The sequence below is a fragment of the Oryctolagus cuniculus genome, chromosome 15, assembly GCF_051225735.1.
Source record: "Oryctolagus cuniculus isolate XC-2025 breed Fujian yellow rabbit chromosome 15, ASM5122573v1, whole genome shotgun sequence".
In the NCBI taxonomy this organism is placed as follows: Eukaryota; Metazoa; Chordata; class Mammalia; order Lagomorpha; family Leporidae; genus Oryctolagus; species Oryctolagus cuniculus.
Window position 1 is genome coordinate 70514073 of NC_142881.1, and position 16448 is coordinate 70530520.

Consider the following 16448-nt stretch of genomic DNA (forward strand, 5'->3'; position numbering starts at 1 on the left):
CTCCCTTGATGGGGAAGGAAACCGATGCAGAAAGGCTAAGCAACAGCCAGCCGGAACGTGACAAAGGCATGAGTTTCTTTTATTTTTTTTAAGATTCTTATTTATTTATTTCAAAATCAGAGTTATACAGAGAGAGGAGAGGCAGAGAGAGAGAGAGAGAGAGAGAGAGAGAGAGAGAGAGAGAGAAGTCCTCCAGCTGCTGGTTCACTCTCTATTTTCACAATGGCCGGAGCTACACCAACCCGAAGCCAGGAGCCAGGAGCTTCCTCCATGTCTGCCACACAGCTGCAGGGGCCCAAGGACTTGGGCCATCTTCCTCTGCTTTCCCAAACCATTAGCAGGGAGCTGGATGGGAAGTGGAGGAGCCAGGACACTTTGCTAACCCCTGGGGCAAAATTATTTTTTATTTTATTTTTTTAAAGAGTTTTATTTATTTGAGAGGTAGAGTTACAGACATAGAGAGGCAGATACAGAGAGAGAGAGAGAGAGAGAGAGAGATTCCCTCAGCTGGTACACTCCTCAAAGGCCGCAACGGCCAGAACTAGGCCAGACCAAAGCCAGGAGCCAGAATCTTCTTCTGGGTGTCCCACATGGGTGCAAGGGCCCAAGCACTTGGGTCATCTTCCGCTGCCTTCAGCAGTGACTGCTAAGCCTAGTGGTTATGGTGCCAGTGCCCCATTATGGAGTGCTTGGTTTTGATAACTGACTCTGTTCGCAATTCTAGCTTCCTGTTTTTTAATTTTTTTTAATATTTATTTATATATTTATTTTTGACAGGCAGAGTGGACAGTGAAAGAGACAGACAGAGAGAAAGGTCTTCTTTTGCCGTTGCTTCACCCTCCAATGGCCGCCATGGCCAGCACACTGCAGCCGGCGCATTGCGCTGATCCGAAGCCAGGAGCCAGGTGCTTCTCCTGGTCTCCCATGGGGTGCAGGGCCCAGGCACTTGGGCCATCCTCCACTGCACTCCCAGACCATAGCAGAGAGCTGGCCTGGAAGAGGGGCAACCAGAACAGAATCCGGCATCCCGATCGGGACTAGGTCCTGGTGTGCCGGCGCTGCAGGCGGAGGACTAGCCTATTGAGCCGTGGCACCAGCCTCTGGCTTCCTGTTAATGCAGACCCTGGGCAGGGAGCGGTGTCAGTAATAGCTTCAGTCACTGGATTCCTGCCACCCATGTGGGCCACCAGGATTGAGTCCCTGCCCTCAGCCACCATCTGTCTACTTCTCAAATAAATAAAAATTTAAAAAGATAAAAGCCTCTTCGAAAGACACCAGTGTGGTGGGCCTGGCATTTGGTGCAATGCTTGGAACACTTAGGATAGCGCCATCCCATATGACACTGGTGCTAGGCTTCAAGTCCTGGCTCCACCCTCAGTTCCAGTCTCCTGCTGATGCGGACACTGGGAGGCAAAAGTCGATGGATGGCTCAAGCAGTTGGGTCCCTGCCACCCACGTGGGAGACCCGGACAGGATTCCTGGCTCCCAGTTTCGGCTCAGCCTCGTCCTGGCTGTTGTGGGCATTTGGGGAGTGACCAGCAGATGGGAGATCTGGCCCAAAATTAATAAACATAAATTTCTAAAAAGAGAGAGAAGCCAGGTCAAAAGACGACAGTATTATTGTGGAATTTGGGGAGGGAAGAGTATGTAATAATGGCTCTTTGGTTATTTTGTTAAAGTGAGTCTTTTAGAGACCCATATTGAAATATTTATGGAAGAAATGCTATGATGTCTTGGATTTACTTGGGGATAATGCAGGCCTGGGATGGGGCTGGGAGAGAGGCGTGGGTGGGTGTAAAAGGTCAATGAGATTGGCCGAGAGTTGCCTGTTGTTGAAGCTGTGTGATGAGAGCGTGAGGATGGATGGTCCGACCATTCTGTTTTTGCGTGCACGAGGGTACTTCACAAAGTTCGTGGAAAATGGAAATGAAAAGATAAATTTATTTGCGTGCAAAAAATTTTGAATTCTGCAGGTTTTTTTTTTTTTTAATTTTTTTTGACAGAGTGGACAGTGAGAGAGAGAGACAGAGAGAAAGGTCTTCCTTTGCTGTTGGTTCACCCCCCAGTGGCTGCCACGGCCGGCGCACCGCGCTGATCCAAAGGCAGGAGCCAGTTGCTTCTCCTGGTCTCCCATGGGGTGCAGGGCCCAAGGACTTGGGCCATCCTCCACTGCACTCCCGGGCCACAGCAGAGAGCTGGCCTGGAAGAGGGGCAACCGAGACAGAATCCGGCGCCCTGACCGGGACTAGAACCTGGTGTGCCGGCACCTCAAGGCGGAGAATTAGCCTAGTGAGCCGCGGTGCCGGCCAGGTTTTTTTTTTTAATACACATTTTCCATGACCTTTTTGAAGGCTCCTTGTATGGTCTGGAATGTTCCATTCTAAAAGCCAATTGTCTGATGGGATTGTTGGCAAAAACACACTCATGGGCGGAGTGCACCCACATAAAATGCTCAGAACTAGGGGGGAGGAGGAGGTGTGAGAGACCCCACTGGGGCAGGTCTGGAGGTGGCCGTGGTGAAGGGAAGCCATGCTGTGACTCATTTGTCTCATTTGGAGCTGGGGTGCGCAGCCTGTAGGGGAGACTTCCAAGGAGCGGGAAGAGCTGTTCTCACCCACAGGGTGGGCAGCTGGGGGGAGGAGGGGCCTCCTTGGTGTGAGTCCGGGTATGTACACACCTCTGCAGCTGTGCCCAAGAGCCTCTCACTCATTTGTTCCCTGGAGCCACACCTGTCCGCCCAAGCCCCCATAGCCCTCCCGCTCATACCCTGTCCCCGGCTTAGCAACCCTGCCGGTCAAGTGGGGATCAGCTGGCTTTGGCAGTCTCCCACAATGTGAATTCATTCCTCTTCTTCGGCTGAAAACACCCTGTGCTCTGTGTGTCTGCGATGAGCTCTAACTTGGCCGCCAAATTCCTCCAGGGAAAAGGCCGGGCCGAGGCACAGCTGAACCCCTCACATCTGCACAGAACTGCGCGCTGAGCACCCAGGTGCAACTGCCGATGAGCTCAGCCAGGCCCCAGGAGGTCATCTGAGAGAGAAGGCTTGGAACAGGGCCCTAACTTGCCAGCCTGCCAGCAGCCCCTTCCCCAGCCACCTCCCCTTCCCCGGGGGGCCCCCCCAGCACTGGCTGGGAGGCATTACACAGCCTCTCACTGCGGGGTGGGGAGCAGCTGTCCTCTCCTCTCTCAGCCTCTGCTGTCTCAGCGTGGGGGTGGCCGCGTGGCGCCCCCTCCCAGCTGTGGCTCCCCCAGGAGGCTCCCTGGGCTTCCGGAGCCTGCTGAGAAGCCTCAGGGAGGAGCTCCCAGGACAGAGACGGAGAAAGGAAAGGAGAGGTTGCTTCTTGGACCAGAAATTCCAGCAAGACTGTAACTGGGGGCCTTCCCCGTGCACATGCGTGCACACACACACGAGGCTGTCAGGAAACAAGAGGAATGGCAGCGGCGGAAGGATTACTAGGACGGACCCTGAGCAGCTAAGCCTGAGGCTCCCCAGCCTCCCCTCCCCACCCCGGACCTCCCTGGTGCTGGGTTGTTTCTGCCCTGGCTCCTGATGTACACCCTGGACAGTGGCCACGGGTGGAGGAGCAGCACTGGGCGCTGGTGAGGGAAGACTGCAGGGCGGAGCCCAGGGGCCGGGGTCGGGGGGAGGCGCCGGGCTGGCTGCCCCAGTTTGAGACGTGGCCCTGGGTCCTGTCCTCTGCGGCTCCCCTCCTGCTTCCAGGTCTTAGGGGGAGATCTTTTGTGTCTGGGACCCGGCCAGTAAGAATATGCCCGCAACGTAAAAGATTTCTGTGTGCTGGGTGCGATCTGAAAGGTGCCGGGAGACCTCGGCATCACCAGTCACGCCCTGCGCTGGCCAGCAGCTCTGGCCACCTGGGGCCTACTTCCCGTTGACCGCATTTGATGTCATAGGATAATAGCACTCACCACATCCACTGTCTGCATAAACACTTGTGATTTGATCCAAACCATCAGTGTCATTTTGAAGCATATTCAAATGATTGCATGACAAACTCCAATCTACAGACAGCTGTCCTGGCTGAAGCTGGAGGAGGAGGCTTAAGCCTCCCACGGGCGAGCTGGGACGCGGAGGAGCATTTGTGTTGCGTTTTCTGGGGGAGGGAAGGGGTCCCTCCCTTGTGTCACTTTCTAGACCTGCTACGAGCCTTGCAGACTGCTCTGAGCGCTTATGGATGTCACTCCAGCACAGTGAGTGTCTGCTGTGCCGATTTTACTCAGGGCACGAGAAAGCTGCCCTGACGAAGAGTCTGCCTCGGTTACCTGCATTAGTTTCCCTTCCGTCAATGCAGGGGCAGATCAGCTGGTGGCCGGGGCTGCTGAGGCAGTTTGCACTCTGAACATACAGGAAACCTAGGGTACTTAGTGAGGGAGTGAGAGAGCGAGAGAGCAAGCTGGTTTACTCTTGGCCAGCGATGGTCAGGGCTGGACCAGGCTGAAACCAGGAGCCAGGAACTCAATCGAGGCCTCTCACCTGAATGGCAGGGACCCAATTTCTTGAGCCATCCCCTGCTGCCTCCCAGGGTGTGCATTAGAGGAAGCTGGAATCGGGAACAGAACCCAGCCCCTCTGGTATGGGACACAGGCATCTGAGCAGCTAGGCCAGACACCTGCCCTAAACATTCATCTTAATCCACTGAACGAGTTACAGTGAGTTACAATGTAGTAAAACACTTCAAAAACCACAGGATTGCGCCACGGCTCACTAGGCTAATCCTCTGCCTGCGGCGCCAACACACCGGGTTCTAGTCCCGCTTGGGGCGCCGGGTTCTGTCTCAGTTGCTCCTCTTCCAGGCCAGCTCTCTGCTGTGGCCCGGGAGTGCAGTGGAGGATGGCCCAAGTGCTTGGGCCCTGCACCCGCATGGGAGACCGGGAGGAAGCGCCTGGTTCCTGGCTTCGGATCGGCGCAGCGTGCTGGCTGTAGCAGCCATTTGGAGGCTGAACTAGCAGAGGGAAGACCTTTCTCTCTGTCTCTCTTCCTCTCTAACTCTGCCTGTCAAAACAAACAAACAAACAAAACAAAACAAACAAAAAACACTGCAGGATGCTGCCTGTGTGTGTGTGTGTGTGTATGGATTTTGGTGGATCTGTATATATATACATATACATACATATAGATATTCACCAAAGTGTCTTTGAGTAGTTTACTCCTCACTATACCCATTTTTGTAAGAAATACCACAATCCTCACCACAGGCCACTGCATCATCCTCTTTCACCCAAAACAAAAGCAGAAGCCTGATTTTGGTCCCTGGGGACCTGGATGGTGCTGGACCCTGACAGCTTCCCCAGTGGAACCTGAGACGCTCGTGGGAATGGCTACACTAGTTAAAAGATATAGGATCTCAGGATTTAAGATCCCTCTGATAGCAAAATAGGAGCTCAATTAAAGCTTTACCTTCAAAAAAGGTCTCAAGAAACACACAATCCATTTTACTTCACTTAATATGTAAGGAGCATGTACAAATCAATAAGAAAAAATCCCAATGCACAAAAGAAGAAAACTGACAATTAGTGAGAATTAATAGAAATGACCAGTATGCCTTTAATTAAAAAAAACAATTTAACACCAGAGTCAGCACGGTGGCGTAGCAGGTAAAGTTGCTGCCTGCAGGGCTGGCATCCCGTATAGGCACCGGTTCGAGTCCTGACTGCTCCACTTACCATCCAGCTCTCTGCTGTGGCCTGGGAAAGCAGCAAAAGATGGCCCAAATTCTTGGGCCCCTGCACCTGTATGGGAGACCTGGAGGAAGCTCCTGGTTCCTAGCTTCAGATCGGCACAGCTCCAGCCATTGCAGCCAATTGGGGAGTGAACCAGCAGATGGAAGACCTCTCTCTCTCTCTCTCTCTCTCTCATTCTCTCTGCCTCTCCTTCTCTCTCTGTGCAACTCTTTCAAATAAATAAATAAATAAATAAGTAAATAAATAAAGCTTAAAAAAGTTCAATTCCAGTAACAATCAAAGAGATACAAATAAAAATAATAAAGACTCTAAAGTATTCTCACAAAAAACTCCAGGAGCTGGCACTGTGGTGCAGAGGGTTAAGCAGCCACTTACAATGCCAGCATCCCAAACCAGAGGGCCACTATGAGTTGTAGCTACTCCACTTTTCTTCTTCTTCTTCTCTTCCCCTTCTTCTTCTTTTTGTTTTTTTTTTTTTTTTGCAATTTATTTAGTTTATTTTTTATTTTATTTTTATTATTATTTTTTTGACAGGCAGAGTGGACAGTGAGAGAGAAGACAGAGAGAAAGGTCTTCTTTTTTTCCGTTGGTTCACCCCCCAATGGCCGCTGCAGCTGGCGCACCGCGCTGATCCAAAGCCAGGAGCCAGGTGCTTCTCCTGGTCTCCCATGTGGGCGCAGGGCCCAGGCACTTGGGCCATCCTCCACTGCACTCCCTGGCCACAGCAGAGAGCTGGCCTGGAAGAGGGGCAACCAGGACAGAATCCTGCACCCCAACTGGGACTAGAACCCTGTGTGCCAGCGCCGTAGGTGGAGGATTAGCCTAGTGAGCCGCGGTGCCGGCCTCTTCTTCTAAGAATTATTTTATTTGAAAGAGTTACAGAGAGAGGTCTTCCATTCCACCGGTTCACTCCCCAAATGACCACAACAGCCAGGGCTGAACTGATCCAAAGCCAGGAGCTTCTTCTGAGTCTCCCATGTGGGTGCAGGGGCCCAAGGACTTGGGCCATCTTCTACTGCTTTTCCAGGTCATAGCAGACAGCTGGATTGGAAGTGGAGCATCTGGGATTTGAACCGGCACCCATATGGGATGCTGGTGCCACAGGCTGGGGCTTTAACCTGCTGCGCCACAGTACTGGCCCCTAGCTGCTCCACTTCTAATATAGCTACCTGTTTATAGACCTGAGAAGGCAGTGAAGAACCTGCCCGGATCAAGGTGCAGCTATTTTAGACTAGGCCTAACCGGGCCCTGGACCCTAAGCTAAAAGCTCCTAAAAAAAGAGAAATAAACTCTCCTTGTGATAAGCTCCCCTAGCAACAGCCAATCAGCAGATAGGGAAATCTCTAAAGTTCCAGGTGTCTTTTCAGGCAGTTAAGGTGACTGATTATATCCCGAGACCCTGCAGTTTGGCAGGTTCACCCTAGCGGCTCGGACCCTAGACTTTAGCCAATCATTTTAAAAAGCTCAACCCCAAAGCCATCTAACCACCTTTACCAGGTCCATTCCCACCACTGGACGCACTAATCAGCTTAAGAGAGGTTCTTTGAATTTCCCACGGGATGAGATGATTTGCTGAATGATGCTATAATGTATAGCATGTCTCTGAAAACCCTATATAAACCCCGCAAAGGAAACGGGATGGGTCCTTGTCAGAAGACTGCTGGGACAGTTGGACGTGTGGACCCTAGCCTGGGCCAGAACAATAAACCTCTTTGCTTTTGCATCACCACATCTCTCGTTGGGTTAACTGAGTCCGATCCGACACCGGTCTAACAGCAGCAAAGGATGGTCCAAGTCCTTCAGCCCTGGCCACCTATGTAGGAGACTGAAGGAGTTCTAGGCTCTTGACTTCAGCCTGGCTCAGCCCCAGCTGCGGTTGTGGCCATTTGGGGAGTGAACTAGCATATGGAAGATCTTTCTGTCCGTTTGTCTGTCTCTCTCTCCTTTTCTGTTGTTCTGCCTTTCAAATGAATGAATGAATGAATGATAAACAAACAAATGAAAACTCTTTTTGGATTAGTTCCAGCTTCTAGATTTAGCTATAAGTTAGAAAATACAAGGGGCAGAGAAACACTTAAATGACCACATGGGGTTGCAATTAGCCAAGTCTATGTGGAGAAATTTACAGGACAAACTTAGCTTCTTCAACAAATGGATTTTAAGGAAAAAGGATGGAGTGAGAACTTACTTATTTAAACAGACTTAACAGACATATTACCAAACGCAAACCTTATTTGAACCAAACAAATGAAATGCTAAAATATATAGCACAACCAGAATGCTTTTGAATATTGATTAAGTATTTGATGATACTAAGGAATTATCGTCCATTTTTGGAGTGATAATGGTAGTGCAGTTATGTTCATTACAAGAGTACTGATCTTTTAGAAATACACAAAGACATATTTATAGATGAAAATATGTGTGCCTGAATTTCCTTTATAATATCTAAGGGAAATGAGACAGAGTAGAGATTATACAAGTTGGGAGGCCCTTACCTAAATGCTTGGGGTTGGAATTACATTGTGGCCATTTGAGGAATGAACCAGCAGATGGAAGATCTCTCTCCTTGCCTTTCCCTCCCTCTCTCTGCAACTTTGACTTTCAAATAAGTAAATAAATCTTTTTTAAAAATTACAGATTTTTGGAGGATTTCAGATTTTCAGATTAGGAATGCTCAACCTGAATTGTACTTGTTGAAACAGGGTTGGCAGATCCATTATACTGTTCTATTTTTTGTAGTACATTTTTTAAAAAAATTATTTATTTTTTGAGAGGTAGAGATACAGTCAGAGAGAGACAGAGAGAAAGTTCTTCCATCCACTGGTTCACTCCCTAAATGGCCACAATGGCTGGAGCCGAGACCATTCAAAGCCAGGAGCCAGGAGCTTCCTCCGGGTCTCCCATGCAGGTGCAGGGGCCCAAGCACTTGGGCCATCTTCTACTACTTTCTCAGGTGCATTAGCAGAGTGCTGGATTAGAAGAGATGCAGCCAGGACAAGAATAGGCTCCATATGGGACGCAGGCACCGCAGGCAGAAGATTACCTTACTACACGGTAGCATCAGTATATTGTGCAGTATATTTTTGAATCAAAAATTTTTTTGTAGGGGCCAGTGTTGTGGTGCAGTAGGTTAATCCTCTGCCTGCATCCCTATGGGCGCCGGTTCTAGTCCCGCCTGCTCCTCTTCTGATCCAGCTCAATGCTATGGCCTGGGAAAGCAGTAGAAGATGACCCAAGCGCTTGGGCCCCTGCACCCATGTGGGAGACTGGGAGGAAGCACCTGGCTCCTGGCTTCAGATCAGCACAGCTCCGGCTGTTGCGGACATCTGGGGTGTGAACCAACGGAAGGAAGACCTTTCTCTCGGTCTCTCCCTCTCACTGTCTATAACTCTACCTTTCAATAAATAAATAAATAAATAAATAAAATCTTTTAGAAAATTTTATAAACAAAAGTTAAGAAAAAAAATGGATATTATCTTCAACCTGAAGGTTATACACAAAATGTGTGAATAGAGGAGTGAGCGGTGTGGTCCAGTGGTTAAGCCACTGCCTCCTGTATGGAAGTGCCAGTTTGAGTACTGGTTACTCCACTTCTGGTCCAGCTCCCTGCTGATGCTCTTGGGAAGCAACAGATGAGGGTTCAAGCACTTTATTCCTGCTACCTATGTGGGAGACCTGGATGGAATTCCAAGTTTATAGCTTCAACCCAGCGCAGTCCGGATTCTTGCAGGCCTGGGGAGTGAACCAGCTGATGGAAGATTCTTTCTCTCTCTCTCTCTCTGTCTCTCTCTCTCTCTCCTCCCCTCTCTCTATGTTGCTCTGCCTTTCTAGTAAATAAATCTTTAAAAAGTGAACTTATATTCATGCATGCATTTATACTTTCCTCTTTATTTTTTCTTAATCTGTAGCTTCTAAACATACATAATCAGAAGAAAAAACTTAATATTTTAAAGGAAATTCACATTAAAGTGTATATACCAATTGCGGCTACAGGGGCCACAGAAAGTCAGCCAGTCACAGGCTCTGCTGGGTGCCCTCAGCTCTGGGAGTGTGAGGCCGGGCAGAGAGGAGCTGGGCCAAGGATTTGTACCGAGGGCCTGGGCAGGCACTCGTCGGCAGCCTTGTGATGAAACGGCTGATTCTCCTGAACAGGTGCAGAAACGGAGGCTCAGAGAGAGCACTGGGGTTGTCCAAGAGAGCCAGCGTCCTGTGTGTGGATGCCTGCTCTTGGCCGGGCACATCCCGGGGTCAGCAGCAGGTGTGTGTCACTCCTCCTCGATGAGCCCTGCCTAGGGCCCAGGGCCTTTCCTGGAGTGCCCGCCTACACAGGTCATGGGGCCCCAACAGGGCCCCGGGAGGCTTCTATCCCAACACAGGGCCCAGCGAGGGCCTGGGTGCTTGGTGAGGGCTCTGAGCCTTCCCTCCCCTGGGCACTCGGATGAGCCACGAGCACTCTCTGGCTTGCACCCTGCACAGTGCTGTGGAATGTGCAGTTCTGGGGTGACCTCTCTGTCACTGTCATCCTGTCTGTGCCCCACCTGTGCAGGGGCAGCCTGAAGACCACTGGCATGAGAAGGGGAATTAAGCGGACAATGCAAAGCTTGGAACTCAGCCAGGGGCGCGTGCACACGGGGGTGGGGGGTGCTCGCCCCCTGTTCCTCCACTCAAAGCAACACAGCCTTCAGGAAAGCTCTCCGGCAAGCTGGATCCTGGGGCTGCGTTATGGATTAAATGCTGTCTGTGACGCCAGCACCCCATATCAGGACGCCGGGTTGAATCCTGGCTGCTCCACTTCCAAACAAGCTCCCTGCTAGCCTGGGAAAGCAGTGGACCATTGGTCCAAGTGTTTGGGTCCCTGCCACCCACATGGGAGACCCCGATGGAGTTCCTGGCTCCTGATCGGCCTGGCCCAGCTCTGCCTGTTGCAGGCAACTGGGTAGTGAACCAGTGGATGGAAGATCTCCTTCTTTTTTCAAATAAATAAATACATCTTTTAAAGAAACAAACCTGGAATCTGACTCTGTCCCCACACGGCAGGGGCCGCCTGCCTGGCTCCAGGATGGCCGGATGGCCGTGTGGGGCCCTGCCTGGGTCACTGGCCTTGGAGCTCAGCTTCCAGTGCATCGCCCTGGAAAGCCAGGCCTGCTCCCAGCTGGCCTCAGGGCTGCCCCACCCTACAAACTTGACCTTTTACCCCTTCCTGTCTCCTTTCACCAGCAGTTCGGCACCCCCCCACCCCCCCAGCTTTTCTCAACTTTCTCAATAGGTTTTTCTGAAAACATCGGTCTCCGTCTCTCTCCATTTCAATCCTTGTTTCTTGCTCTGTTGCTCTCAACTGCTTTTGCTTTCTGCCCGAACTGGTATCTGTGTTTCTCCAAAACCTCTTTCTAATCCCTTATTTCCCCTCTCCCCTGTCTCTCTCTGTGCCTCTGTTCCCCGCCGGTTCTGTCACTCCCTCCTTCCCTCCCTCCCTGCCTGGCATCTCTCTCACTCGCTCATCCCCACCTTGCCCTCGGCGGGCCTCCCGGGCTCCCAGTCCCCTGCCCGCATCGCGGGCCCGCGGCCCCTACTCACCGGCCAGAGCGCCCGCGGCGCGGAGCAGGGCGAGCCCGGCCAGCGCGCACAGCAGGGGCCGCATGATGCCGGCGGGACCGAGCGCTGCGCGCGTCTGCCAGCGACAGCCCTCCGCGGGATCGCGCCGGGCCAGCCCGGGAGGAAATGCTCCCAGCCCGAGCCAAAATTCCTGGGCGGCTCCGGGCTTTCTGGCTCCAGTGAACCCGCCCCCTCCCGAGTCCCTCCGCACCCCGGGAGCAGCGCGGAGCCCAGAGACCCCCGCGGGCGGAGGGGCAGTCGTGCGGGACTGGGAGCGTTCCCAGGCAGCGGCTGCACTGCCGGGGCCCCGGGCGCGGGGTGCAGGGCGCAAGGGGAGGCTGGGCGGCAGCTCCGGGGTTCAGGCAGTCGCTGTGAGCTCCTTGCACAGACGGGTAAACTGAGTCCCGCTGTCACCCACAGCTGTGGCACAGGCGCCAAAGCCCTCCCCCCCCCAACCACCAGGTGCGAAGAAGCTTTTCTCCATGAGGAACAAGAAAGGGCTCCGATGGCCTCAGACAGCGTCTGTGGGATCGCAGGCTTGCTGTTGGGTCTTCTGTAGGAAGTCCTTCTTCCGGGAAAGAAGGGACAGTGATGTGAAAAGATGCTTTTCCAAAAAAACGTTAAATCAGGACGCACACAGATATAAACTGAGCAGGAGCTAAAGATTTTATCGAACTCATTAATAAGGGATGCACCCTAGAAAGTCACTATCAGTCCAAAAAACAGACACAGATCTGTAATATTTTTCTTTATTTATTTTTATTTTTTTGACAGGCAGAGTGGACAGTGAGAGAGAGAGAGACAGAGAGAAAGTGAAAAGTTAAAATTGTATATGTGCGGGTGTAAAAAGTTAAGCTTAAGCTTACAGGTTATAACATTCCTGGTACAGCTGTAAAAATAAGACAGAGTGAAGTAGCACCTTGACAGTAGGGACTCCATTTTGGAGCACTTGAGACTCCATTCTGAGAAAGCACCCCCCCACCGTGAGACTCTGGTCTGAAACTATGATCTCAAATAGTCGGACAATAGCAGTGCACTACATCACCCTTGGCAGAGCACAAAAACCCCCTAGCATGATTGCTCAAGTGGCACCTGGGTTACCTGGGCTAATAATAAAGATGTGATTTGTCTGTGTCTTACATTAATGTCAAGTCCTAATTGCTAATTGTAATCTTGTAACTGGTATTGTCAAGATTATGATGAATATTAATTTCACTTAGGTTTTAGGTTATGTTGACCCCAGTAACCATATACTCTCTTTTGATTTTATGTACTCTCTTTTGATTTTAGCAACTATGTATAGCAACCATGCATAGCAACCATGTATTCCCCCCCTTCCCGGTTTTGTGGTTTTTGCCTTTATAAACCCTAACTTTTGGTTATTCGGGGCTGCTCTGCTCATGTATGATTGGACAGCCCCAGCATGCTGGATAATCAATAAATCTTTAACCCTTTGCTGGTTGCATGAGAGAAAGGTCTCTTGGAGTCTTTCATTGGGAGGTGGGCTTTTTCGGACTCTAACAAAAGATCTTCCTTTTTTTTTTTTCCCCCGTTGGTTCACCCCCCAATGGCCACGCTGATCGGAAGCCAGGAGCCAGGTGCTTCTGGTCTCCCATGGGGTGCAGGGCCCAAGCACTTGGGCCATCCTCCACTGCCTTCTCAGGCCACAGCAGAGAGCTGAACTGGAAGAGGAGCAACCGGGACAGAACCCGGCGCCCCAACCAGGACTAGAACCCAGGGTGCCAGCACTGCAGGTGGAGAATTAGCCTATTGAGCCTTGGTGCCAGCCTGAAATATTTTTCATCAAAGTTTTTGTTTAGTTATTTGAAAGGCAGAGCGTGCGAGAGAGATATCTTCCCTCCCTATATGGCCTCACCTGCTGCCCTGTACCTTATCTGATACAGACTGTGATATTGTGCAAATAGAGGCAGGAAGGCCTGGAGTCACCTGAACCTGTACATGTGGCAGGACTGGCCTATCTAGAGACAAAAGAACTATTTTGCATTGCTATCAGTTGTGGACAGTTTACAGCTCTGCAAAAGCAAAAGGCCCCAATACAATCAAAATCAGAGTGTTCAGCAGAAGCTTAAGCCTTGCATTAGATAGGTAAACTCACATCTGCCTTTAGGGCATTCACAAAGCAGTCAGGCTTATAATCTTAACAGACCGCACCTAGGGTAGGAGTATGCATGCACCTAGGGTAGGAGTATGCATGTCTGGCCTCTCTGATCTGCCCTGGAGACCCTCACAGGCCCCTTTCTACAGATCAGCTGTGCAGTCTGATTTGAAGCCCTGAGATAACAATACAAAGCACACACACACCTTGGAACTCTGTTACCTTCTTCCTCTGGAAGCAGACTGGGTGGGTTTCTTAATTCTAAGAACTGGATGGGATTTTAAGGCAGCTTCAAAGCATCCTGCAGTGGTTTAGAAGAGAACAAGTGGAAATTCCCCACCCCCTTTACAGAACAACAAATGCATTAGAAAAGGTTGAGTTTTGGGGAAAACAAAAGGCCCAGCCCTAATGTATCTGTTGTTGTTTTGTGGCTCCAAATGGAGCACTTTCATCTCATGTCTTGGGGCTGCCCTGAGGATCCAGCCTCCCTCTCCACCTTCTCCTGGGCTGTGGCCATGGCTGTGGCTGTGGCTGTGGCTGTGGCCGTGGCCGTGGCTGTGGCTGTGTGGCTGCCACATGAACCGTAACTCGCACTTCCTCCTCCACAGCAAAATAAGAAATTCTGAGTCAGTGAAGGAGACTTGGATCTACCTGGGAATTATGATGCCCAGATGAGCTGGTTTAGAAGAAGAAACGGTTTATTCCAGGAATGCCAAGAATGTGGTAGGACACTCCTGGGTAGTTTAGCCAGGTGGAAAGTTGTCAAAGAACAGCCAAACCCACAAGGATTCTTACAACGCACACAGCCAGTGGGCTTCAGAATATTTTGAATTTAATGTTATAAAACTGTATACAATGCTTCCTTGTGGTGGAGCACGGAGTGAGTATATGGAGTATAGCATGAAAACTGCCACTCACTACACTCCCCATGCTGAAGGGTCCCGTTCAGGCCTCTTGGTTTAGCGGGCTTTTCCTTACCCATCTTGTGTTGCCCATCTGTATAATGCAGATTAAGACATAAACATGTAGACATTGGAATGCAACATGAGATTTTTATTTAAAAATTTTATTTTATTTATTTGAGTAGCAGAGTTACAGAGAGAGAGGGGGACACACACACATAGATATCTTCCATCTGCTGGTTCACTCCCCCAATGGCCTCAATGGCTGGGGGACTAAGCCAGGGATCAGGAGCTTCTTCCTGGCCTCCCACGGGGGTGCAGGGGCCCAAGCACTTGGGCCATCCCCCTCTCCCTTCCCAGGCAGGTCAGCAGGGAGCTGAATAGGAAATGGAGCAGCCGGGTCTCAAACCAGCGCCTGCATGGGATGCCGGCACTGCAGATGGCGGCTTTAAACTTCTACACCGCAGTGCTGGCTCCGACACGAGATAATTTTAATATTTTTTATGTTCATGTTTATCTCTGCTGTAGCATCAAATACTGAAGATCCTTGAACGTGAGTACAAATCCTTTAAAGAGTTGCAAATTATCTGGAGCATGTTAGCCTGCTGCCCAGGGTGCTCCTATCTCCCTGAGAGCACCAGTTTGAGTCCTGGCTACTGCATTTCCAATCCAGATTCCTGCTAGTGCATCCTGGGAGGCAGCAGAAGATAGCTCAAGTGCTTGGGCTCTGGCAGCTTTGGGGAGGCCTGGATGGTGCTCCAGGTTCTCGGTGTCAGCCTTGATTAGCTCAGGCTGTGGCAGGTAATTGGAGAGTGAACAGGCAGATGGGAGCTCTCTCTCCCTGCCTGTCACTTTACCTTCCAAATATATGAAAACAAACATTTAAGAATAGGAAGAGTTGCAAAATATCCCATGAGTAGATGCATCACTATTTACATCATTATTTTTATTTTCATGATGAACACATAGGGTATTTCCTTTTTCTCCCCCAAATAAAATGTGCCTCAAAGAATATCTTTTTTGCATATATCTTTATGCACTATTAGATATTCATATATTTCTGAAAGGCTAGATTCTTGGAAGAAGAATCATTGAGTCAGAGGGTCTTTGATATTTTGCTGAATATATCACAAACTGTCCCCCAAACACTGGAGTGGCAGGGCACAGAGAACTGAGCTCCAGGTGCACCCCGCTCCATGGGAACCTGTACTGGAACCGCACTGCAGGAGTGCCATTCACAGACAATACTTTTGGCGCGGAAGAGCCTGGAGGTGGAAGAGCTGTGGCCCTGTGCATTCTGCAGTGCCAGATATTTACATTTTGAGATTTTGATGATTTTACCTTGTTTTTATTTATTTGCTATTTAGAGTGAGGATTGAGCTTTATTTGCCTATTCAAATGTTCTTTTTCCCCCACTTCTCCCCTTTACATACTTTGATTATTAATCTACTGCCTGTTGTTCCAAGCATCTTTGAAAAGCTCATGGATATTATGCATATTATGAAAAAAACTGCATGGATTTCAAAATTTGTTTTGCCAAACAAATTTATTTTCTAATTCCATTTTTCCACAAACTTTTTTAAGTCCTCTCCTATATGTTGGCAATGTTTTCTTTCTGCCTCCCATTGTCGTGAACTTTGTGGTCTCTTTCATCATAGAGAAGTTTTAGATATCATGTGGCGAAATCTCTGTGTTTTCTTTTATGGCTTATGTAAGTTTATCACAACTTACTTATGATTCTTCACATCAAGACTATAAAAATATTTTCCAATATTTTCTCCAAATAGTTTTAAGGTTTCTTAAAGACAAAATCTCTAACCCATCTAGAATTTCTATGTGGTTGGGAGGAAAGATTCAAACATAAAAATTTTTTTTCCCAAATGGACATTCAAATATCCTAATACGCTTTATTGCATCCTGTCTCATTTAGCCACTAATTTGAACATGACATAAATTATTGGCTGGCTATTTAGTGAGGACTGGAAAAAAAGTCATCACATCTGTGCTAAGGTCAAAGAAACAAAAATCAACATAGCCTTATATTTTCAATTAATCCTGAAAGTGTTATCTGATGAGCAGATACCCCGACAGTAAAACAACAAATTCAAAGATGTAGAAGTAGGGGCTGGCGCTGT

The 16448-nt window shown here is 49.6% G+C and overlaps 1 long non-coding RNA gene across 2 annotated transcripts in view; it reads right to left on the reverse strand.

Moving 5' to 3' along the window:
• Window positions 1–11692, reverse strand: part of LOC138845397 (uncharacterized) — a 40092-nt gene extending 28400 nt beyond the window's left edge. Inside the window, exon 1 of one of the 2 annotated variants that reach the window (XR_016221031.1) lies at window positions 11278–11680. This is a non-coding gene — a long non-coding RNA (uncharacterized LOC138845397). Of the gene's footprint in view, window positions 1–11277 lie in introns of both variants that reach the window. The other variant, XR_011382475.2, reaches the window with a different exon arrangement.
• Window positions 11693–16448: the final 4756 nt, after the last annotated feature.